The sequence below is a fragment of the Somniosus microcephalus genome, chromosome 1 (genome assembly GCF_052327205.1).
Source record: "Somniosus microcephalus isolate GS21.2 chromosome 1, FLI_Smic_1.0, whole genome shotgun sequence".
Lineage (NCBI taxonomy): Eukaryota > Metazoa > Chordata > Chondrichthyes > Squaliformes > Somniosidae > Somniosus > Somniosus microcephalus.
Window position 1 is genome coordinate 344,692,612 of NC_140987.1, and position 25,201 is coordinate 344,717,812.

Genomic DNA, 25,201 nt, shown 5'->3' on the forward strand with positions numbered 1-25,201 from the left:
ACAGTTTTGGTGTCCATACTTAAGAAAAGACATACTTGCTCTCTAGTCAGTACAAAGAAGGTTCACTCGGTTAATCCCGGGGATGAGGGGATGGACATATGAGGAGAGGTTGAGTAGATTGGGACTCTACTCATTGGAGTTCAGAAGAATGAGAGGCGATCTTATTGAAACATATAAGATTGTGAAAGGGTTGGATCGGGTGGATGCGGGGAGGATGTTCCCGATGATGGGTGAAACTAGAACTAGGGGGCATAGTCTTAGAATAAGGGGCTGCTCTTTCAAAACTGAGATGAGGAGGAACTACTTCACTCAGAGGGTGGTAGGTCCATGGAATATGCTGCCCCAAAAAGCTGTAGAAGCTACATCATTACATAAATTTAAAACAGAAATAGACAGTTTCCTAGAAGTAAAGGGAATAAAGGGTTACGGGGAGCGGGCAGGAATTTGGACATGAGTCTAGTTTCGGATCGGTCATGGCCCTGTGGGTAGCAGAGCGGGCCCAGGGGCCGTGTAGCCTGATCCTGCTCCTAGTTCGTGTGTCTAATTCTGTTAGATTCAGGAGATGGTTCTGTGATAGTAGATTGGCGGTTAGGATCAGATCAGCCATGATCTTATTGAATGGCGGAGCAGGCTCGAGGGGGCCGATTGGCCTACTCCTGCTCCTATTTCTTATGTTCTTATGTTCTTATGTAGTTAAACAATACATTTCTTTCAATGTTTCATATTAGAAGTAGTCAATAAAAATCCGGAGTTAAGTGTTGTTTAGGATGAAGATTGTTGTGCTGTTGTGAGGGGGACTGATTTTGCGGCTGGGACCCGAGAGGAACATATAAGAGGTCCTTTGATGCAGCCCTTGAATATTGTAGCTGGACTCCGTTGGTCAGTCAGCTAAGCCCAGACCCTGGAAAATGATCGTCTCTTCGGGTGCTGGTCATTGAAGACTCGATACTGGTGGGAAAATCATTGCTTCAGCAGGAACTATCAATCTACGGTTGGAGTTAAAGAAGAAGAAAATTAATAAAGTATTTGCAACATTAACAAATCCACCAGGGAAGGTAGAGCAAAGTGTTTACATTTATTAACTGCATGGTAATTTACCACGGTCTGGCCTTGGCTAACTTCTAGCCATAATATCCAAGGTCAGCATCAACACGGTTTTGGCAAGGGAAGAACAAGTCATTTGCCTCTTAAGCAAGTCTTGTGAAATGGTAGATAAGTTACTTTAAGAAAATACTTTATCTCTGAGGCTTGTACCTCTGTGTCAGTAAGGAGTGATTTTTTTTTACCTTGTATCAGCCATGTGATATTTCCCTGCTTTAAATTTGTCATTTTGTAGTGATGGGTGAACCGCTGCCATATTTGAGACACAGTGGAACTGCGGCAAACATCGGAAAGCGCTGTCCAAGTCTTGCACACGAGCAACGCCATGGGAGATTTAGATTTAGTTGGTCTAAGGTTATTAACACTCAAAAGAGCATCAGCCGTTGTGAAAGTGGGTTTAGCAAATCAGGTTCTTGGACCGAATGACTGTACATTTTCCACATCTTTATACGGATCATTTAGAATTGCCGCTGTTAAAAGACCTTTATTTGTTTTACAGTATGGATACTTGCGCAGCTCTAATTGTAGCAGACTTTGAGAATGCATCTTGTTTGTGACCATTAATAGACATGAAATGAGACCATTTTGCAAATGGAATGCAAGACTCAATAGGTAATGGGCTGCATGCCATTTTTAAGTTATATTTGCAGTCATTGTTAATTTTATTTTAGTTGGATTATTTGTTCAGTTGGCTGAGAACAACTTGGTCAACACAACAGCAACCATGTCAAGCAAGCATACAGGATAGATACAGAGTTAAACTCCCTTAGATTAGACAAATTATGTCCTTGAAAACACACTGTGGGATACCAGGGGACAGAAGCTTGCTGCGTTTCTGCAAAATGTCTTTCTTGATAATTTTAGCGAAGGTGGTAGAGAGGCATTCAGATGAACGTGTTAAGCACACATACACTGGTATCCCATGGCTTAATTTCAGTGCCCATGCACCTCAACCCCAATCTTAGAAGAACATTTTCTATTACTCCAGTCTGACCTTACCATGTCTTACATCAGTCAGTCTTGTGGTGTCTCAGAGTTGGATGCTCAGTTTCTGTCGAATTTTGAGTGGTAATGTCCTGCGGCTTCAAGTGGATACCACACAAACTTGTTTCACTTACAAACCTTAATAGACTTGCTTTTCACTGTCTTGGCTGATTGTAATCTTAGGTCTCAGAACTCAAAAAAACTCATTGCACTACCTTGTCCCCTTAACCTTACCCCACATCTTAACCTGTTCCCACAAAAACAAAAATGGCCCTCTTTTCAGTGACTGTACAGTGAGATGTTGAAAGTTTCTATTTCACTGACCCCAAAACTCACAAGCAAGTTACACATCAGCTTCATGACTGGAATATAAAATTTTATCCAACATCTCTTCGTACTGCATTTATTTATCAACACATATTTCCACTTTAAGGTAGAAGTATAAGTTGGTTTTAATTTTTTTAATTGTTTTGTCTTGTTTTTATTCGTTCATGGGATGTGGGCATCACTGGCAAGGCCAGCATTTATTGCCAATCCATAGGTGCCCTCGAGAAGGTGGTGGTGAGCTGTGTTCTTGAACCTCTACAGTCCGCGTGTTGAAGGTACTCCCACAGTGCTGTTAGGTAGGGAATTGCAGGATTTTGACCCAGCGACAATGAATGAACGGCGATATGCTTCCAAGTCAGGATGGTGTGTAACTTGGAGGGGAACTTGGAGGTGGTGGTGTTCCCATGTGCCTGCTGCCCTTGTCCTTCTAGGTGGTAGAGGTCGTGGGTTTGGGAGGTGCTGCCAAAGAAGCCTTGGAGAGTTGCTGCAGTGCATCTTGTAGATGGTACACACTGCAGCCACGGTACGCCAGTGGTGGAGGGAGTGAATGTTTAAGGTGGTGGATGGGGTGCCAAAAGCAAGCTGCTTTGTCCTGGATGGTGTCGAGCTTCTTGAGTGTTGTTGGAGCTGCACTCATTCAGGCAAGTGGAGAGTATTCCATCACACTCCTTACTTGTGCCTTGTAGATGGTGGAAAGGCTTTGGGGAGTCAGGAGGTGAGACCCTCGCCGCAGAATACCTAGCCTCTGACCTGCTCTTGTTGCCACATTATTTATGTGGCTGGTCCAGTTAAGTTTCTGGTCAATTGTTGATAGTGGGGGATTCGGTGATGGTAATGCTGTTGAATGTCAAGTGAAGGTGGTTTGACTCTCGCTTGTTGAAGATAGCCATTGCCTGGTACTTTTGTGGCGCAAATGTTACCTGCCACTTATCAGCCCAAGCCTGAACATCATCCAGGTCTTGTTGCATGCGGGCATTATTTGAGGAGTTGTGAATGGCACTGAACAGCCATAGTTTAATTTAAAGTGATACTCCAGTTAAACTTTAGTTAAATATTAAGCATTAATATTAAATTTCTCTACAGATAACCTCACAGCCACGTCCTTTCCAAGCTGAAAAGCCAGTCTCTGCAGTCTTTCATCAGAACGCGGATCATGTTCACTGGGTTCAGCACTGTGACTCTTGTCTGCACTGCTTCCGCATTAGAATGCCTCGCTTATTTCTTGACGACTAAAACGGGACACAGTACTCAAAAATGATCTGATTAGAGCACCATAATGTTTGATCATCACACCTCTGAATTATAGAATCATGCAGCACAGAAGGCGGCCATTCTGCCCATCATGCCTGTGCCGGGTCTTTGAAAGAGCTGTCCAATAAGTCACACTCCCCTGCTCTTTCCTCATAGCTGTGCACAGTGTTTCCTTTTCATGTATTTATCCACTTCACTTTTGAAAGTTATTACTGAATCTGCTTCCAACACCCTTTCAGGTATTCCAGATCACAACAACATGCTGCATTAAAAAAATCTCCTCGTCTCCCCTCTGGTTCTTTTCCCAATTACCTTAAATCTGTGTACTCTGGTTACTGACCCTCTTGCCAATGGAAGCAATTTCTATCAAATCCCCTCATAATTTTGAACACCTGTTAAATCTCCCCATACCCTTTTCTGCTCTAAAGAGAACAAACCCAGCTTCTTCAGTCTCTCCACATAACTGAAGTCTCTCATCCCTGGTACCATTCTGGTAAATCTCCTCTCCACCCTCTCCAGAGTATCTTCTACGTTTTTTGCTGTGTTGTTCAACATCTTAGTGGCTTTGTTGATTGTTGCTCTGCATTGGTTGGGCATGTTTAGCAAGTATTACATTTTATTGGTTTTCCACAGTGGCTGTTGGTTCTCGTATGTATTGTAAGGAGGATTTATATATATGGAGTTTGTGTTTGTGGGTTTGCTCGTGAAGAATATCAAAGGCAATCAAGGACCTATGTTTAGGTCTTTTTAAAAATATACAGCTTGTAGTGGTTCAGTGAGGGAATGAGACCGAGTGATGGTGGTTAGAGGAGGACCTATATATACATAGAATTATTGCAGTAAAAGATAAACGTTTAATTTATTTTGTTGAAGAATTTAGACTTGGTTTTTGATTCCTATTTCTTGTGCTTGTTGTGCTGCGGTTATATTTTTGAAATCAGTAATCCAACACTGAGCGCATGAATTTCCAGAGGGGGAGGGTTTCCCATGCTGTAATTTCAGTGCAATAGCTGAGGAAACTGGCATAAATTCCCTTTTTCAGATTTTCCTCAGCTGTTCTGGAGAAGTTACAGTGGGAGAACCCCAAGGGAAATTAACTGCGAAGTCCAGGTCTAAGATTAGACCTGAGGAGAGCATGGCGAGCAGAACTAACCCAATTAGCGAATAGGTAATATATACCGGGAATTAACCCCAAAATCGTTCAAACTAAAGAAACAGCTTGCATTTATATAGCACCTTTCATGACCTCAGGATACCCCAAACCGCTTTACAGCCAACTAATACTTTTTGAAGTTTAGTCACGGTTATAATTTGTTCACAGCAAACTCCCACAAACAGTAATGTAAGAATAACCAGATCATCTGTTTTATGCATTGATTGAGGGATAAATGTTGGCCAGGCCATCGGAAGAACTCCCCTGCACTTTTTCCAATAGTGCCATAAGATCTTTTTACATCTTTAACAACACATCGGAAAGATGGCACCCCTGACAATGCTACCTTCCCTCAGTACTGCACTGGAGTGGCAGCCTAGATTTTGTGCTGAGGTCTCTAGCGTGGGACTTGAACCCACAGAATTCTGTCTCAGAGGTCACAGCTGCTACCTAAACTGATCTGAATGTTGGTATCTAGTGCAGGAAGTGGGTGTTAATTGATATTTAGCCATAGCTAAATAGTAAGCACCAGTCAGTTGACCACTTTCAAAAGAGTGGGGATGCCGACCTGGTTTAATTCTTTCTGCTCTTAAAAAAAAACCTTGCATGGTTTAACAACGCACAATGACGATATACCACCCCTCCCCCCACACCCTGCTGCCCCCAATCAATGATGGCCAAGCACTCTTTGCAAGGATTAAATTCCTGTTCCTTTTGTTTTGGAAGAAAGGCAATTTCCCATTTTTAAAGGAACATTCAAAATTACATCTACCTGAGAGGGCAGGCAGGGCCTCGGTTTAACATCTCATCCGAAAGACGGCACCTTCGACAGTGCAGCACTCTCTCAGTGCTCAAGTCTCTGGAGTGGGCCTTGAACCCACAAGTACAAAGTCAACTATTATAGAAATTTCAAAAATAAATAATTAGTCAAAATCCAGCAGTGCCATTCTTACTGAGGGAGCCACTTCAAGTCTGATGTTAATTGGTCCAGATATCCCATAGGTACCATGCTGAAGCACTTCTGGTTTGTATATTCATGCAAATTACAAAGGCCCATTATTTAGTAATACATTAGACTGTTTCAAACTCTAGTGCCTTTGGTACAGATTTGTAAAATATGTTAGGAATGTATCGTTAGCGAAGTCCAGTTGACGTGTCCCTTGCATACATTTATAATAATGTGGGACCTAATGCTAATAAGGAGAGGTAAATCATGCTTTCAACTGTAAAACCAGTTTATTTCTGGCCCAATACGCAAGGCTTTGCTCTTGCAGATGTCCTGAGGTAAAAAGGTGGCAATTTATGAGTTGGAATGCAAGTTTTATTGACGGAGTCTGCAAAGTATCAACAAATGTTAACCATTTCAGTGAGCCTCTGAGCGAAACCTTCCCCTGATTAGCATAACTGCACATTAAATATTTGGCCCTGGTAAAATATTAGTGAGTTTTTACCAAGTAAGGGAAGTCCAACGGGAACATAGTTTATAGATCCAAAATGGTGGTGCGATTATCAGTGACTACAAGGAGAGAAAAAACTGAACGTAGATTGGGTTAATTGGCAATCATTGAACACTGCATCATACACTAATTAAGTACAGAAAGTCATTTCTGTCATAAATATGTTTTATCCTCTGTAATTTTGGTTTTATTTCTAGCCAGTAATGGAAACTGGCACCTTTGACTTTTTGTAATATGACAAGTTAAATGATTTAAATGAGCAATTATCTGAGAGTCTGTCCTAATGTCTGCTGTGATACATCCACAGTGTTAATGTGACCTGCCACTGTTAAAGGAATAAAAGGACTTTTTGCAGAATGTTGTCTCCTTAACATGCTTTTTTCAAGGACACCAACAGAGATCAAACGCTGATATAATTAAATAAATCATTAAGATTACAACAGGGCATCTATTAAACACAAAAAGTTGCAAATGGTTACAGTTATAAGAAATTAAGCTATTTATTCAATGATACTTATGGTTAACCCACAAGTATCAGTGAATGCATTAATTGCACTTAAAGCTTACAGGAACCAAGTGAGTTACCGCACTTAAATTCACTTGGGGGTCACTGCTGTTTACCTTGAGAGCTTTTAGTCCAAAATGACGGATGATTATTCTTTGGGTGGTGAAAGGCGAAAGCTTGTTTTTACTGCATACAATTCAAAACAGCCATCTACAAAAGGGGATAAAACGTTCCGTTAAACTGGTCCGTAATCTCTCTGATAAAGCAGCTACCTGAATGAATCCATAATGGCCACACCTTGCTGTTCATGTTGGCTCAGCTGAGCAGCTTTATAGCAATGCCACAAGTGGCTGCATTCTTCCCAATCCTGTATGAGCATGCTGATGGTTGATGTACTTAGATATGTTCTCCCATTACAACACCAAAAACTTGCATTTATATAAAGCCTTTAATGTAGTAAAAATGTCCCAAGGTGCTTCACAGGAGTGTTATTAGACAAAATTTGACACAGAGCCACACAGCGATATTGGGACAGATGGTCAAAGTGGTAGGTTTTAAAGAGCGTCTTAAAGGAGGAAAGAGAGGTAGAGAGGCGGAGAGGTTTAGGGAGGGAATTCCAGAGCTTAGGGCCTCGGCAGCTGAAGCCACAGCTGCCAATGGTGGAGGAGTGACATTGAAACCAGTGACACAAATAGACAAAGAGAGCACCACTGGAAATAAAGCAGCAAAGAGCTGGTAAAACACAGTTGACTCCCGTAGGGAGGAGACAGTTGACATTTTAGGCTTTAACCCCTCATTTTAGGCTTATATAACCTCATATTTACCAACTACCCGCATTTTGCATGAACGTAACATGTTATTGGCTTCTTTCCACGTGGCTCGTGCCAAGCCTCGAAGGTTCGTCGTCACCGAAAGCGGTGCCCCTCTCAATGCCGTATGGACTCCTCATTCCAAAGCTGCTTGAAACATGCAGGGGTGCCTGGAGTCCACATGCCAGGTGGCAGATGAGAAGCATCCCAATCTCATGTCGTTTGAACAGCTGCAGAAATGTCTGGGGCAGCAGCCACAGCTTCGACAGGCTGAGATGGGGAGGGTTAGGGGAGGGGACATGGTTAATACCGCCGGGAAACATCTATACAACAAATGGCCAGGCAGACTGAAGTGGGCCATGCCACAGAAGGCAAATGGAACTAGGAGGCCAAATGAGTGTCTACCAAACTGTAGAGAAACTGGTAGTGAAGAGAGCTTTGGAGAAGCTAGCCTTGCTTGCTACAAGTCTGTTTCTCAAGCAGGGCAGACCCACTTAAATGGGGGATGACCACAAAAGACCCTGTTAAATGAGAAAATCACACCACAAAAGGATCCTGCACAATGATGAAGTTGCACAAGAGGGGAACATCTTAAATGGTGAAGGCACACTACAAGGGACCCTATTAAATTGGGCACCAGTACAGGGGACCATTTTAACTGGGGCAACGTTTTAAGGACCTTTGTAAATGGGGAATTGCTCCAAAAGGGGTCTTCTTAAGTGGAAATCAAACCATAAGAAACTCTTAAACAGAGAAACCTTGCCAAAAGAGATGCTCTTTAATGGGGAATCCCTCCATCAACTCTCTCAAAATGGGGAATTGCACAGATTATTGAAGACTCCCTTGTACACAATATAAAGCACCTTCTGCAGTTCTGGTCACTTAATCACAAGGAGGTTACTGCTCCCTAGAGTGGACCAGAAAGAGAAGTCCAGTCTAAGGAATATCAGTTCTGAGGAAAGGTTCAGGAAGTCAGCCATGCTCTCTTTCTTAGTTAAGAGAATTCGAGTTGACCTAATTGAAGTTTTCTAGATTATCAAGGAGATTGATATAGATCGCCCAGGCAAGTTGTTCGCTGCAGTGAAAGGTTTGAATTCTAGGGACACAAGTTAAAATTAAGGAGCTGGGGATAAGAGGGGAAATCAGTCTCAGCCGTGCCTCAGTTGGTAGCACTCTCGCCTCTGAGTCAGGAGGTTGTGGGTTCAAACTCCACTCCAGAGACTTGAGCACAAAAATCTAGGCGGACACTCCCAGTGCAATATTGAGGAGAGTGCTGCACTGTCGGAGAGTGCTGCACTGTCAGAGGTGCCGTCTTTTGGATGAGATGTTAAACCAATGCCAAGTCTGTTCTCTCAGAGTGACGTAAAAGATCCTATGATACTCTTTTGAAGAAGAGCAGGGGAGTTATGCCCAGTGTACTGGCTCATTTTTATCCCTCAATCAAGGGGAAAGGGGGAGTGGGCATTGGCTCGACAGGCCGAATGGCCTCCTTCTGTGCTGTAACCATTCTATGATTCTATAATTCTAGCAACATCCCAATAAAACAGATTATCACGTTGCAGTTTATGGGAGCTTACTGTGCACAAATTGGTTGCCGCATTTCCTACATTACAACAGTGACTACACTTAAAAAGTACTTCATTGGCTGTAAAGCGCTTTGGGACATCCTGAGGTTGTGAAACATAGAAACATAGAAGATAGGAGCAAGAGTAGGCCATTCAGCCCCTCGAGTCTGCTCCGCCATTTAATAAGATCATGGCTGATCATCCAAATTCAGTACACTGTCCCTGCCTTCTCCCCATATACCTTGATCCCTTTAGCCTTAAGAAATGTATCTAACTCCTTCTTGAATATATTTAATGAATTGGCCTCAACTGCCCTTTGTGGTAGAGAATTCCACAGGTTCACTACTCTCTGGGTGATGAAATTCCTCCTCATCTCTGTCCTAAATAGATTACCCCTTTTCTTTAGATTGTGACCCCTGGTTCTGGACTCCCCCGTCATCGGGAACATCCTTCCTGCATCTAGTCCTTTTAGAATTTTATAAGTTTCAATATCCCCTCTCATTCTTCTAAATTCCAGCGAATATAAGCCAATCGACCCAATCTCTCCTCATACGTCATTCCTGCCATCCCAGCGAATCTTCGCTGCACTCCCTCCATGGCAAGAACATCCTTCCTCAGATAAGGCGACCAAAACTGCACACAATACTCAAGGTGTGGTCTCACCAAGGCCCTGTACAACTGCAGCAAGACATCCTTGCTCCTGTACTCGAATCCTCTTGCTATGAAGGCCAACATTTGCCTTAACCGCCTGCTGCACCTGCATGCTTACCTTCAGCGACAGGTGCACAAGGACACCCAGGTCTCATTGCACTTCCCCTTCTCTCAATCTATTGCTGTTCAGATAATAAGCTGCCTTCCTGTTTTTGCCACCAAAGTGGATAACCTCACATTTATCCACATTATACTGCATCTGCCATGCATCTGCCGAATCACCCAACCTGTCCAAATCATACTGGAGTTTGTCGGCATCCTCCTCACAGCACACATGGCCACCCAGCTTTGTGTCGTCTGCAAACTTGGAGATATTACATCTAGTTCCCTCGTCTAGATCATTAATATATATTGTGAATAGCTGGGGTCCTAGCACCGATCCCTGCGGTACCCCACTAGTCACTGCCTGCCACTCGGAAAAAGACCCGTTTATTCCAACTCTTTGCTTCCTGTCTGCCAACCAGTTCTCTATCCAAGACAGTACCTTACCCCCAATCCCATGGGCTTTAACTTTACACGCTAATCTCTTATGCGGGAACTTATCAAAAGCCTTCTGAAAGTCCAAATACACCACATCCACTGTTTCTCCCTTATCAATTCTACCAGTTAAATCCTCAAAAATTCCAGTAGATTAGTCAAGCATGATTTACCTTTTGTAAATCCATGTTGACTTTGTCCAATCCTGTCATTGTTTTCCAAGTGCTCTGCTATTACATCTTTTAAAATGGACTCTAGCATTTTCCCCACTACCGATGTCAGGCTTACTGGTCTATAATTCCCTGTTTTTTCTCTACCACCTTTTTTAAATAGTGGGGTTACATTAGCTACCTTCCAATCAATGGGAACTGTGCCAGACTCTATAGAATTTTGGAAGATGACCAGCAATGCATCTACTATTTCTAGGGCCACTTCCTTAAGTACCCTAGGATGTAGATTATCAGGCCCTGGGGATTTATTGGCCTTCAATCCCGTCAATTTCCCTAACACCATTTCCCTACAAATACTGATTTCATTCAGTTCCTCCCGCTCATTAGACCCTATGTTCCCCGACATCTCTGGGAGGTTATTTTTGTCCTCCTTTGTGAAGACAGAACCAAAGTATATTTAATTGGCAGCCATTTCTTTGTTCCCCATTATAAGTTCCCCTGATTCTGACTGCAAGGGACCTATGCTTGACTTCCCCAATCTTTTTCTCTTCGCATATCTATAGAAGCTTTTACAGTCAGTTTTTATGTTCCCTGCAAGCGTACTCTTATACTCTATTTTCCCCTCTTAATTAGTCCTTTTGTCCTCCTTTGCTGAATCCTAAACTGCTCCCAATCCTCAGGTTTGCTGCTTTTTCTGAAAATTTATATGTCCTCTCCTTGGATCTTGTGCTATCCCTAACCTCCCTTGTTAGCCACGGTTGCGCCAACTTTTTTGTTTTATTTTTATGCCAGGCAGGGATGAACAAATTCTGTAGTTCATCCATGCGATCTTTAAATGTTTGCCATTGCCTATCCACCGTCATCACTTTAAGTAACATTCCCCAATCCATCCTAGCCAACTCGCACCTCATACCTTCGTAGTTTCCTCTATTTAAATTCAGGACCCTAGTCTCTGAGCCAACTACTTCACTTTCCATCTTAATGAACAATTCTATCATATTATGATCGCTCCTCCCCAAGGAGCCTCGCACAACAATATTGCTAATCAATCCTTTCTCATTACATAATACCCAGTCTAAGATGGCCTGATCTCTAGTTGGTTCCTCAATATATTGGTCAAGGAAACCATCCTGTATACACTCCAGGAATTCCTCCTCCACAGTATTGTTACTAATTTGGTTAGCCCAATCTATATGTAGATTAAAGTCACCCATGATAACTGCTGTGCTCTTATTGCTCGCGTCTCTAATTTCCTGTTTAATGCCATCCCCAACCTTAGCATTACTGTTTGGGGGTCTGTATACAACTCCCACTAATGTTTTCTGCCCCTTGGTATTTCTCAGCTCTACCCATACAGATTCTACATTATCAGAGCTAATATCCATCCTTACTATTGTGTTAATCTCCTCTTTAACCAGCAATGCTACCCCACCTCCTTTTCCTTTTTGCGTGTCCTTCCTGAATATTGAATAGCCCTGGATGTTGAATTCCCAGCCTTGGTCACCCTGAAGCCATGTCTCCGTATTCCCAATTATATAATATCCGTTTACATCTATTTGCGCAGCTAATTCATCCACCTTATTATGAATGCTCCTCACATTAAGACACAAAGCCTTCAGGCTTGTTTTTTTAACACTCTTAGTCCTTTTAGAATTATTAGTTACTGTGGCCCTGTTTCATTTACACACTTGATTTCTCTGCCTTCCACTTTTGCTTTTCTCCTTCCTGTCTTTTGCTTCTATCCTTGCCTCCCTCTCCTCTGTCTCCCTGCACAGGTTCCCAACCCCCTGCCATTTTAGTTTAAACCCTCCCCAACAGCACTAGCAAACACTCCCCCTAGGACATCGGTCCCGGTCCTGCCCAGGTGCAAACCATCCAGTTTGTACTAGTCCCACCTCCCCCAGAACCGGTTCTAATATCCCAGGAATTTAAATTCCTCCCCCTTGCACCTTTCCTCTAGCCACGTATTCATCTGAAATATCCTTCTATTTCTACTCTGACTAGCACGTGGCACTGGTAGCAATCCTGAGATTACTACGTTTTGAGGTCCTATTTTTAAATTTACCTCCTAACTCCCTATATTCAGCTTTTAGGACCTCTTCCCCTTTTTTACCTATATCGTTGGTACCTATATGCACCACGACAGCTGGCTGTTCACACTCCTGCTCCAGAATGCCCTGCAGCCACTCTGAGACATCCTTGACCCTTGCACCAAAAGGCAACATACCATCCTGGAGTCTCATTTGTGGCCGCAGAAACGCCTATCTATTCCTCTTACAATAGAATCCCCTTTTACTATAGATCTCCTGCTCTTTATCCTCCCGTCCTGTGCAGCAGAACCACCCATGGTGCCAGGAAGTTGGCTACGGCTGCCTTCCCCGATAAGCCATCTCCCCCAACAATATCCAAAGTGGTATATCTGTTTGAGAGGGGGATGGCCACAGGGGACCCCTGCAAACCTGCCTGCACTTTGTACTCTGCCTGGCGATCACCCATTCCCTTCCTGCCTGTGCAGCCTTTACCTGCGGTGTGACCAACTCCCTAAACGTGCTATCCACGATGTCCTCCGCATCGCGAATGCTCCAGTATGTATCCATTCGCAGCTCCAGCGGCGCTATGCTGTCTGCCAGTAGCTGCAGCTGAATACACTTCCCACACACATGGTCGTCAGGGACACTGGAAGTGTCCCTGATTTCCCACATAGTGCAGGAGGAGCTTAAAAACATCAAAACATAGAAGATAGGAGCAGGAGTAGGCCATTCAGCCCTTTGAGCCTGCTCCGCCATTCAATGAGATCATGGCTGATCATCCAAATTCAGTACCCTGTCCCTGCCTTCTCCCCATATCCCTTGATCCCTTTAGCCTTAAGAAATATATCCAACTCTTTTTTGAATATATTTAATGAACTGGCCTCCACTGCCCTCTGTGGCAGAGAATTCCACAGGTTCACCACTCTCTGGGTGAAGAAATTCCTCCACATTTCAGTCCTAAATGGCTTACCCCTTATCCTTAGACTATGACCCCTGGTTCTGGACTCCCCGGCCATCATAAACATCCTTCCTGCATCTAGTCTGTCCAGGCCTGACAGAATTTTATAAGTTTCAATGAGATTCCCTCTCAATCTTCTAAACTCCAGTGAGTATAAGCCCAATCGACACAATCTCTCCTCATACGTCATTCCTGCCATCCCAGGTATCAGCCTGGTGAATCTTCGCTGCACTCCTTCCATGGCAAGTACGTCCTTCCTCAGGTAAGGTGACCAAAACTGCACACAATACTCAAGGTGCGGTCTCACCAAGGCCCTGTACAACTGTAGCAAGACATCCTTGTTCCTTTACTCGAACCCTCTTGCTATGAAGGCCAACATACCATTTGCCTTCTTAACCACCTGCTGCACCTGCATGCTTACCTTCAGCGACTGGTGCACAAGAACACCCAGGTCTCTTTGCACTTCCCCTTCTCCCAATCTATTGCCATTCAAATAATAATCTGCCTTCCTGTTTTTGCCACCAAAGTGGATAACCTCACATTTATCCACATTATAGTGCATTTGCCATGTTTCTGCCCAATCACCCAATCTGTCCAAATTACCCTCCATGGAACATTTGTCTGAGATTCTGTTACAAAATAATGGAATTGGAAGGGGATCAAGGTAGAATTCTATTTAAAGTCAAATTCCTTGCCACGGGGCCGAGCTGTGCTGCCATGACTACCCTTTAATTAATTCAAATTAAATTAAATCAAATCAATACTACTAATTACACTACAATTAAATGATATATTCAAGGGCACTTGTTTACTAGCACTCCCTGCTACACACCAGAGACCCTAGAAGCTATAAACCACAAAAATTATGTTTGGAAAAAAGCGAGAGAGAGAGAAATACTCACCAACCAATCACTTACCTGCTTTCTGGTGCCGTCACACTTCGATTACTTTTTACTTCTCTCTCCCCCAGCTCCTTAAAGCCTCGGTCTCTGCGCTCAGTCTCCACCCAGGGCCACTCTCGCTGCTGCCGCCGGTGAGTCTGGGCCGCTCTCTCTCCCCGCTCTTTAAATCCTCGGTCTCTGTGCTCAGTCTCCACCCAGGGCCGCTCTCGCTGGTGCTGCCAGTGAGTCTCAATGCAAGGCTTTTTCTTTTTCTTTCAATGCGGATGTCGTTTTTCCATACGGAAATCACTGGAAATTACCCTCCATGGAACATTTGTCTGAGATTCTGTTACAAAATAATGGAATTGGAAGGGGATCAAGGTAGAATTCTATTTAAAGTCAAAATTCCTATGTCTTGGTTTAGTTTTCATTACCTGACCAAACTACATTAATATTGAAACAAATTGCTACTTCCCCTGTGTAAAAGTCTTAACACAGTTAGGTGGGAAAGGGGACTGAGAGTAAAGTGCCCTATAATTTGTCTGGATCACAGCTCCTGTTACTAAGTGGGCAAACTCAAGCATGCACTAAAGCTGATCTTGAGTTGGATACCAGGAGACACCTGGCTTTGACGCTCTAGCTTTCCCTCTCACTCCCAGAGAAATCAGGATCCCAAGAGAATGGGGTCCGATTATCCATGGAATCTTAATGCTGTCTGAGGGTGATGCGCTTATCTGGATATGCATCTAAAACATTGCAGAAGCCTTTTGCTGCTCATGGATCAATGAAGTGAACATTAAGCACTTTGGCCTAGAAATTCAGTATAGCCACTTTTGGGGCGGTAAAGTCGGGCAGCCGCTAAAGTTTGCGCCCGGCGCAAAGTGGAGGCCACTTCGCCGATATTCAGTAGCTTTGGCCAAGGAGTTTGCTCGAGCGCTAAAACTGGCGATGCACGGCTATCTTTAGGCGCTAAGCCGGCGGTGCAGAGTGATACCGCCGAGGCCGGGCGCAGCGCAGGTGCGGTCATTTCTTGATTGACAGCAGACACCCTGGCGCCGGCCAGCTCTTAAAGGGGGAAGGGTCGACTTGGTCTGCTGCCACGCCCTGGATACTGCAGCCCTCCAGCTAGGCCTAAACACTGCTGCTGGAGAGAAATAGCGCCAGGAAGGATGCAGAGGGCCCGTGAGCGAGCGCAGCGCTTCTCTGCCCATGATTTAAAGGTGCTGGTTAGGGCTTTGGAGAGGAGACGCCATATCTTGTTCCCGGACAGTGGCAAGAAGCCTGCCACCAGGGTGTACAGGAAAGCCTGGAGGGATGTCGCCCAGAGGGTCACAGCCACCTGCGATGTCCCCAGGACTGGTGTCCAATGCCGGAAAAAGTTTAACGACCTCACTCGGATTGTCAGGGTGAGTACCCTTTCCAGTGTCCTCCTCATCCTTGCATGTGCACCTCACATTATGGGCAAAGGGACCTCAAAGCCCTAATGGCCAGCCCTCATCCAGCAGCTATGGCACTGGCATGAACATCAATTGCACTTTCTGCACTTTCCACACTGGCCAAGCTATTTTACCATGGGAGGCAGTGCATACAGCAACAGGGCACCACACTGGCCAAGCTATTCGACCATGGGAGGCAGTACACACAACAACAGGGCACCACACTGTACTTAGAGGCCGTCCTTTCTCTTGCAGGCCAAGCTGGCCCAGAATCTGAGGAGCCGGACTGACACCGGGGGAGGCCGTCCCCAGTTCCAGCAGCTCAGTGACCTGGAGGAGCGCGTGGGTCGACTCATGGGTGGCCGGCTGATTGGCCCCGTTGCATGTGGAGATGCCGACCCTGTGCTGGGCCCCAATGGTAAGGACATCACCTTTTGGACCTCTCTCGTTCCCCTTGCGCTTCAGATCTACATCCTTTGCCACTGTCCGACCAATGCGCTGAATGCCACCACTCATGCCTCCCTCGCTGACGCCCTGTCCTCACTCTAAAGCTACTCTTGTGCCTTCCTGCTTTCAGCTGGTGAGGAGGAGGTCCCTGAAGCTGCCAGTGACAGTCCCTCGGAAGAGGAGGACGAGGAGGAGCAAGAGGAAGGCGGCCCATCGGGGGAACCCTCATCCGCGCCAGGGGATGGCAATGGAGGGGACACGTCTTCCCTGGAGGAGAGCCAGGGGGAAGTGTTGCAGGGGAGTGTAGTTGCTGGGCCCAGTGGCGTCCAGCCACGCGGGAAGGGTCGGGCAGCTCGGCGGCCTTCTCCCCAGAGGGAGAGTCCGGCCTCCAGTCCGGAGACGGTCCTCGCCCAGGAGGTGCACCTCCTCGATCAAATGTCCGCGGACTCGGATCGCCGGCACACCGAGTTCATGGGGGTTGTGGCACGGTTGCCTGAGGCCATCGAGTCCCTGGCTCATAGTGTGTACAATTTCGGGGCCTCACAGGCCAGGGGTTTCGAGCAACTCGGGGCAGCACAGGCCAGGGGTTTCGAGCAATTCGGGGCAGCACAGGACGCGAGTCGGGCCGAATTCAGGGCAGCACAGGACGCGAGTCGGGATGACTTCAGGGCAGCACAGGCAGCGAGTGGCCAGTTGATCAGTGGTGCCGTGCAGTCACTGGCTGGTCTGATGCGGGCACAGACCAGGGCAGTATGGGCACTCACTGCTGCCACTCTCGCTGTGTCAGCCAGGCATCGCCAGGGCACCCACCGCGCTGCAGCAGCACAGCGGTCTGGCCTTCACCAGATTGCTGCGCTTGCTGCAGTGCCAGCCCGGCCGAGTGCCAGTGTCTCAGGCGAGCAGCGAGCGCCTGGCATCAGCCAGCTTGCCCCCATTGCTGCAGCCGCCACTGCCACTCCCCCAGTGAAGCTGCCACGAGCTGCTGGAGAGACTGATGCTGCCCAGCCACAGCTGCAGCAGTCAGCAGCCGGCCCCTAGAGGGCCAGAGCTCGTCTAGGCCGACCCCCAAGGGCATCTGCCGTCACGCCATGTGCCCCTCAGGAGCCTTCCCCCAGCCTTGCAGCACCCACAGGGCCCAGGTTGAGGCGGAGCAGCAGGTCGGCCAGGGGCCGGAAAAGGCTGGACAAGGACTCGCCCTCTCGGCACACAAAGTAGAGGGTGTTGCCAAATGTTTTTTTATATGGGGGTGGTTGTGTTGTCTATGGGGGTGGTTGTTTTGGTAAGGCCGAGGATGAAGGCCATTTGGATGGAAAAGTTTTGTTATTCCTCCCCAGGTTGTGGGAGTGAGTCATGTGTTTGACTGTTTTTTGGGGGTGTTGTCTGTTTTTGGGTTTCATGTGGGAAGGGCCCTGAGTTTGTTCAATAAAGCTTTTTCTTTATTCAGCTTGTCCATGTTTGATGTTTGAAGTGGTTGTTGCGTTAACCGGCTGAGGGCTTGCGGAGCAGCTGCATTCATGTCCCTTCATTGCCACAAGCCATTCCCTGACAGGGGGCCTAGAAGTGTCATTCAATAAGCCGCCGACGGACGGCCCTTGGACCTTGTGGCTCCCTCCTGGGCTGGTACTCCTCCTCCTCCTCCTCCTCATGGTCCTCCTGCTCATCCTCCTGAGGTGGTGGTCCAACGTGAGGTGGCAGTGCCTGAGTCCTGCGGATAGCCAGGTTGTGCAGCATGCAGCAAACGACGATGAACTGGGAGACTCTATCCGGCGAATACTGCAGAGATCCGCCGGAGCGATCCAGGCAGCAGAACCGTTGCTTGAGGACGCCAATCGTTTGCTCTATGATGTTCCTTGTGGCTTGATGGCTTTCGTTGTATGCCTCCTCAGCAGGGGTCCTGGGCGCACGGAGTGGGGTCATGAGCCATGTACACAAAGGATAGCCTTTGTCCCCGATAAGCCATCCTCTTGGGGGAGGCTGTGCCTGGAACATGTCAGCCACAGTAGTCTGGCGCAGGATAAATGCATCGTGGCTGCTGCCTGGAAAGCGGGCATTGACAGCTAGGATGCACTGCCTGTTGTCACACACCAGCTGTACATTGAGGGAATGGTAGCCCTTCCGGTTGCGGTAATCCTCGGCATTGTCGATAGGTGCCCGCAAAGCCACATGCGTGCAGTCAATGGCGCCCTGCACCGTGGGGAAGTCCGCGATCCTCGCAAATCCGACTGCACGCTGCTCCTGCCTCTCCAGGGTCATGGGGAAGGAGATGAATTGGTGTCTCCTTGTGAAAAGGGCATCGGTGACCTGCCGGATGCAGCGATGCACGGCGAAGTGGGATATGTTAGCTATGTCCCCAGCAGCGGCTTGGAAGGAGCCGCTTGCATAAAAGTTCAGAGCCACCGTGACCTTCACTTCCACCGACAGAGACGTCCTGCACATCAGCTGTGGACGCAGATCTCGGTGAAGCAGCTGGCAGATCTCTGCAACCACCTCCCTTCTGAAGCGCAGCCTCTTAACACACTGCGCGGCAGTCATGGCGAGATAGGACACCTGCTGGCGGTATTCCCTGAGTGGGTAAGGCCTACGTTGCCGACGCCTGATGCCCCCTCTGCGTCTAGGCATGGCTGCCCCTCTCACACAGCGTCTGCGAGCCCTTCGCACATAATGCTGGAACTGAGGGTTGGCACCCCATGCAGCCCCCATAATATACTGGCAAACAATGAAATCACAATGAGGCAAATTTCCAAGCTCTGGCCAGAAGCCAAAAATACCTCTCCTATGTTGGGCCAAATCAGTAAGGTCTCTTCCTTGGTCTCTGTCCAGAAATCCGTTGCACAAAAGTCATTGCAGCAAAATGGCTGGCCTTTATAGTTCAGTGTAAGTGCCCTTTAATTAGCGCTCCCCGAGGCCCGCAGGGCCTCTGCTGCGTTCCACTTCACAGTTCTTAGCACCGCCACGCCCACATTGGGTGGGCGCGACTGAAGTTCCGGTTTGGGGCGCACAAAGGGCGTTGCACGACGAAATGACATCATAAGCTGCGCACGCAGCTGAACGCGCGCAAACACTTTGCGCCGGCGCTAAATGTCTACTGAAGTTGGGCGTAGGCGCAGATCGCGCTGCGCCCGGCCGCTAAGTGCCTAGCGCTCGAAGTCTACTCCTCTTAAGGTGCTAACGGCTGGCGCACGCAACTGAATTTCTAGGCCTTTGAGTGGAATCATCCTGTCCGCAGTTGTTCTCGTTATTTGGGTGAAAGATATTGGGTAATTGCCCACAATCACCAACCGAGCACCAATGTGAAAACAATTGCTTTTTTCACATAATCAGCAGTAAGTTAAACCATTTAATAATTGGTTTTTACAAACATTAAACATTGAACCAGTCACAAATGATCTACTTAACCTTTAGAAAATTGTGCATTTTGATACCAGCTTTGTACAAAGTGGCAACCCAGCCAAGACCACGAGGAAGCCATACTTCTCTGTGAGACACAATGTGGTCCACCAGTTGGGGAGGTATTGAGGAGCTTCAGGCATAAGTCACACACCAACCAGTAGAGTGGCCAGTTGTGCGGTACCTCTCAAAACAAGAACACCTAACAAAAAAGAGCTGAGGAAAGAATCGCTTTTAACCATAAGGCAATTGTGAAGGGAAAGTGTTCAAATTTCTGAGTGCTTAGCATGCGGTTGAACTGTTTACCATGGAGGAAGTTAGGGGACCAACCAGATTGGTGATAAAACCATGGCCCAGAATTTGCTGTAACCGGTCAACGAACAGTGCCCGCCTGTAATTAGATTTGCCCTTGCCTGTTTAATCGCCATGATATTTTGGCATGGCAAGTTGCTGGAAGTGGGAAATGGAAATGGTGCAGCACCCTCTACAGGACATCTGGGATCTGGTTGTACAGGGCAAGCAACTGTGTATCTCCTTAACCAATCACATTGAAGGATTGTGAAATTACCAGCGCAAGGACTGAGAAGGAAGTGTAAATTAGAGTGGGTGAATTCAATGTCAAATCAGGTACAGAAAGAGAAATAAAGAGAGGGAAAGAAAAATTGGATTAAGAGAGAGGGAGAAAAACGAGACAAAGAAAAAGTAAAAAAAAAGTTAATTTTAAAAATCTCCAACAACAATTAAAACCTGAAGAAATGAGACTCCACACTTGTAATAGTTAATTTTCAGTGCCAGAGAGGTTGACTGGCAGCACTTAACATTCATCACATAGTTAAAAGGATATTTTGACTGAAATGGACAAGATGTGAATTACTGTGGTGAGTTCAGTTCATATCTACCACGCAAATACAGCAACTTCACACCATTCAATCCATTTCAATGGTGAGGCAGACAGCGAGATGCTGTTTTCACGAAGCTAACAGTGCAGCAGCACAACTCAGACAGCAACTTTTCGATTTCTACGTTTAATTTCACATCTGCCCTTGCCTGAATTGCTGCGGCATTTGTGCATAAATAACGGCAAGTACAACATCAGCTTCACTGTTAGTGTGACAGCAAATTTTGGGCCCATGTATTCCACTCGCATCACAAAAGGAATATTTAAGACAGGCAATGAAATTGACAGGAAAAACCGGGAGAGAAATTGAAACGTTCAATGTTCCTCCCTTTTCTGTACTACTTCCACAATGGGAGAATGGGATTGGTGACATTTTGTATGGAAAAATGTTTTGTTGCTCGTTAAGGCCTTTTGATACATTACAGAAAAAGACACAGCAGTTTTCCACTGAGGGAAACTAGAATGACCAGGTAGGAGTGAGCTTATATACTGAGTTGGTGTTAATTTTGGCGATGTAGCTGCTAAAGGCTTTGGCACAGTCCATAGTCGTCATGGGTTTTGCTGCAGCTGGGGCAGTTCTGGGCACCGCATCTCAGACAGGATATATTGGCCTTGGAGTGGGTGCAGCGCAGATTCACCAGAGTGATACCAGGGCTTAGAGGGTTAAATGATGATGACAGTTGCACAAGGCTTGTATTCCCTTGTGCATAGGAGATTGAGGGGTGATCTGATCAAGGAGTTTAAAATTATAAAAAGATTTGATAGGGTAGATACAGAGATACTATTTCCTCTGGTGGGGGAATCCAGAATAAAGGGGAAATAATCGTAAAATTAGAGCAAAGCCATTTAGGAGCAAAATCAGTGAGCACTTCGCACAAAAGATAGTAGTGTGGCAAAGCCACCAAGGGACTCCTGTATAACTGCCTTTAACAGAGTGCTACAGCACCTAGGTTGGTTTACTGTATGTAAATAGCCCGTTCTGGGTAAGTCCCAGAACCGGCGCGATGACGTCATCACGTTGGACCCGTGATGTCCCGAATGACGGGAAACGTCATGACGTCAGACTGGGAGGTTCCCAGTTCAGAGCTCGTGAAGCCAGCATTAAGAAAAGACCTGTTGATTGTTTCTCCTGCATGTCATTGTTTGTTCTCTAGTTTACATTAAACTTTGTTTTATTATCGGACTGACTCGACCTCAGTACTTCAGTTAGGGATCTGTCGATTCCTACATTGGTGACCCCGAAGCTTCGCGGACGATATTCGCGGAGGACGCGCAGAACAAAACAATGTATGTTAACGCAGCGACCTTGAAGCTCCCTCACTTTTGGGAACAACAGGCGGCCTCCTGGTTCGTCCAAGCGGAGGCTCAGTTCCAGCTTCAGAACATCGTGCTGGATCAGACCCGTTATCTTTACGTGGTCTCCGCACTGGACAGCTCGACGGCTTCGAGGATCATCAGTCTGCTGGAGACCCCGCCCGTAGATAACAAATATGATATGCTTAAGGCGCGACTAATGCAGGTTTTTGGCCTCACGAAAGTGGAGCGCGCGCGACGTTTACTCACACTGCCCGGGTTAGGTGACGCCAAGCCGTCTGAGCTGATGAGCCAGATGCTCACGCTCCTCAGTTCCGAGCCGCAGTGTTTTCTGTTTCGGCAACTGTTCCTGAGCCAGCTCCCCGAGCAGGTGCAAACAGCCCTCGCCAGGTTGGAGGCTACGGACGGTGTAGCGCTCGTGGCCGAAGCCGACACCATTTATGTGGTGATGCAGCAGTATTGCGCCACCTCGAAGCGTCGTGCCCCGAAGAACCCCGCCTTGGCGCCTCCACCTCTCTGTTACTATCATGCCCGTTTCGGCCCAAAAGCCAGATGCTGCCGTCCTCCCTGTAGTTTCGTGTCTAATGCAACGAGAAAGCAACAGCACCGACTGCGTGAGCGGAAGGACGACCCCGAGGTCGGTTTCGCAACTATGATGGCGGTTGGAGATTCCGGGAAGTTACTTTATATCACCGACTCCATTTCGGGCCGGCGGTTTTTGTGTGACACAGGCGCCCAGTGCATCATCCTTCCCGCTTCGTTCCTCGACGTCAGGGCCGGGAGGTGCGGTTCTCCACTCTGGGCCGCCAACGGCAGTGCTATTTGTACGTTCGGGACGCGGTGGATCCAGGTGTGTTTCGGCGGGCAACGTTTCCTATGGGAGTTTATCACCGCCCAAATCGAACAGGCAATCCTCGGCGCTGACTTCTTCTCTTTCAATGACCTATTCGTTGATTTATGAAATCGCCGTCTGATTCACGCCGCCACGTTTGCCTCCATCCTGTGCTTTCGGGGTTTCGGCACGACTCACACGGTTTCCTGCACCGCGCCGCCGCCCGCCTTCTCGGGGAATTTCCGGATTTAACTCGGCCCATCTTCTCGGCACCGACCACTAAACATGGTGTGGAGCACCACATCGCGACGACCGGCCCTCCGGTCTTTGCCCGGGCTCGGCGGCTGGGACCCAGTAAACTCGAGGCCGCGAAGGCGGAATTCGCCACCATGGAGTGGCTGGGGATTGTTCGCTGGTCGGATAGGCCCTGGTCTTCACCACTTCATATCGTCCCTAAGCCCGGCGGTGGTTGGCAGCCCTGTGGCGATTATCGGTGCCTCAATGAGGTCACGACGCCCGACCGGTACCCAATACCGTACATCCAAGATTTCTCCGCACACTTGGTGGGCAATTTGTTTTTTTCCAAAATCGACCTCGTCCGGGGGTACCATCAAGTGCCCATCCACCCCCAGGACATCCAGAAGACGGCGGTCATTACCCCGTTCGGACTGTTTGAATTCTTCCAAATGCCGTTCGGGCTCAAGAATGCGGCGCAGGCGTTCCAGCGCCTTATGGATTCAGTGCTGCAGGACCTTAAGTTCCTGTTTGTGTATCTCGATGACATCCTGGTCACCAGTACTTCGAAAGAGGAACATCTCAGCCACCTGCGCCTCCTTTTTCGCCGCCTCCATCAGCATGGCCTCATAGTTAACCCGGCCAAATGCCAATTCGGGCTGCGACAGATCCACTTTTTGGGCCACCGCAGTGCAGTGCCACTTCGGTCGAAGGTGGAGGCGATTGCTGCTTTTCCACGCCCGCAATCTGTTAAAGCGCTCCAGGAGTTCCTCGGTATGGTGAATTTTTACCATCAGTTTGTTCCATGGGCCGCGCAGCTTATGCGGCCACTCTACGAGGCACTCAGAGGGAAACCGGGGAAAGAACTTGTGGTATGGACACCAGAGATGGATTGCGCTTTTGTGGACACGAAAGATGCTCTCGCAAACGCAACGATGTTGCGCACCCGCTGCCTGGCGCCACCATCGCGCTTACGACTGACGCTTCGGACTACGCTGTAGGTGGCGTGCAGGAGCAATGGGTCGACGGGACGTGGCAACCGCTGGCGTTTTTTAGTCGCCAATTGTGTTGTAACGAACGCAGCTACAGCACGTTCGACAGGGAGTTGTTGGCGTTGTTTCTGGCCATCTGCCATTTTCATTTTCTGTTGGAGGGACGCCAATTCACCGCGTTTGTGGATCACAAACCCCTGACGTTTGCCATGGCCAAGACGGCTGAGCCGTGGTCAGCTCGACAGCAATGACAGCTCACCTTTATTTCCGAGTTCACCACCGACATCCAGCACGTGGCCGGCAAGGACAACGTGGTCACCGATTGCCTCTCGTGTGCGACTGTCCAGACCGTCCAGCTGGGACTCGATTATTCACTCATGGCTGCTGACCAAGCAGCCGATCCGGAAACGCAAGCTTTCTGCACTGACTCCTCCTGCTTTCAGCCATAAAAGATGTAATAGCAGAGCATTTGGAAGGCACTGACAGGATCGGACAAAGTCAACATGGATTTACAAAAGGTAAATCACGCTTGACTAATCTACTGGAATTTTTTGAGGATGTAACTGGTAAAATAGATAAGGGAGAACCAGTGGATGTGGTGTATTTGGACTTTCAGAAGGCTTTCGATAAGGTCCCGCATAAGAGATTAGCGTGCCAAATTAAGGCACATGGGATTGGGGGCAAGGTATTGACTTGGATAGAGAACTGGTTGGCGGACAGAAAGCAAAGAGTTGGAATAAACGGATCGTTTTCCGAGTGGCAGGCAGTGACTAGTGGGGTACCGCAAGGATCGGTCCTAGGACCCCAGCTGTTCACAATATATACTAATGATCTGGACAAGGAAATTGGATGTAATATCTCCAAATTTGCAGACGACACAAAGCTGGGTGGGAGGGTATGCTGTGAGGAGGATGTCGTGAAACTCCAGTACGATTTTGGCAGGTTAGGTGATTGGGCAGAAACATGGCAAATGCACTATAATGTGGATAAATGTGAGGTTATCCACTTTGGTGGCAAAAACAGGAAGGCAGATTATTATTTGAATGGCAATAGATTGGGAGAAGGGGAAGTGCAAAGAGACCTGGGTGTTCTTGTGCACCAGTCGCTGAAGGTAAGCATGCAGGTGCAGCAGGCGGTTAAGAAGGCAAATGGTATGTTGGCCTTCGTAGCAAGAGGGTTCGAGTACAGGAACAAGGATGTCTTGCTACAGTTGTACAGGGCCTTGGTGAGACTGCACCTTGAGTATTGTGTGCAGCTTTGGTCGCCTTATCTGAGGAAGGAC

At 47.3% G+C, this 25,201-nt stretch overlaps 1 long non-coding RNA gene across 1 annotated transcript in view; it reads right to left on the reverse strand.

Moving 5' to 3' along the window:
• Positions 1–324: 324 nt before the first annotated feature.
• The window catches only part of LOC147124947 (uncharacterized), a 144,602-nt gene continuing 119,725 nt past the window's right edge, over positions 325–25,201 (reverse strand). The window contains exons 4-6 of the long non-coding RNA XR_015079288.1: positions 6,895–6,988; positions 5,589–5,711; positions 325–986 (exon numbers count right to left, since the gene is read on the reverse strand). This is a non-coding gene — a long non-coding RNA (uncharacterized LOC147124947). The remainder of the gene's footprint in view (positions 987–5,588; positions 5,712–6,894; positions 6,989–25,201) is intronic.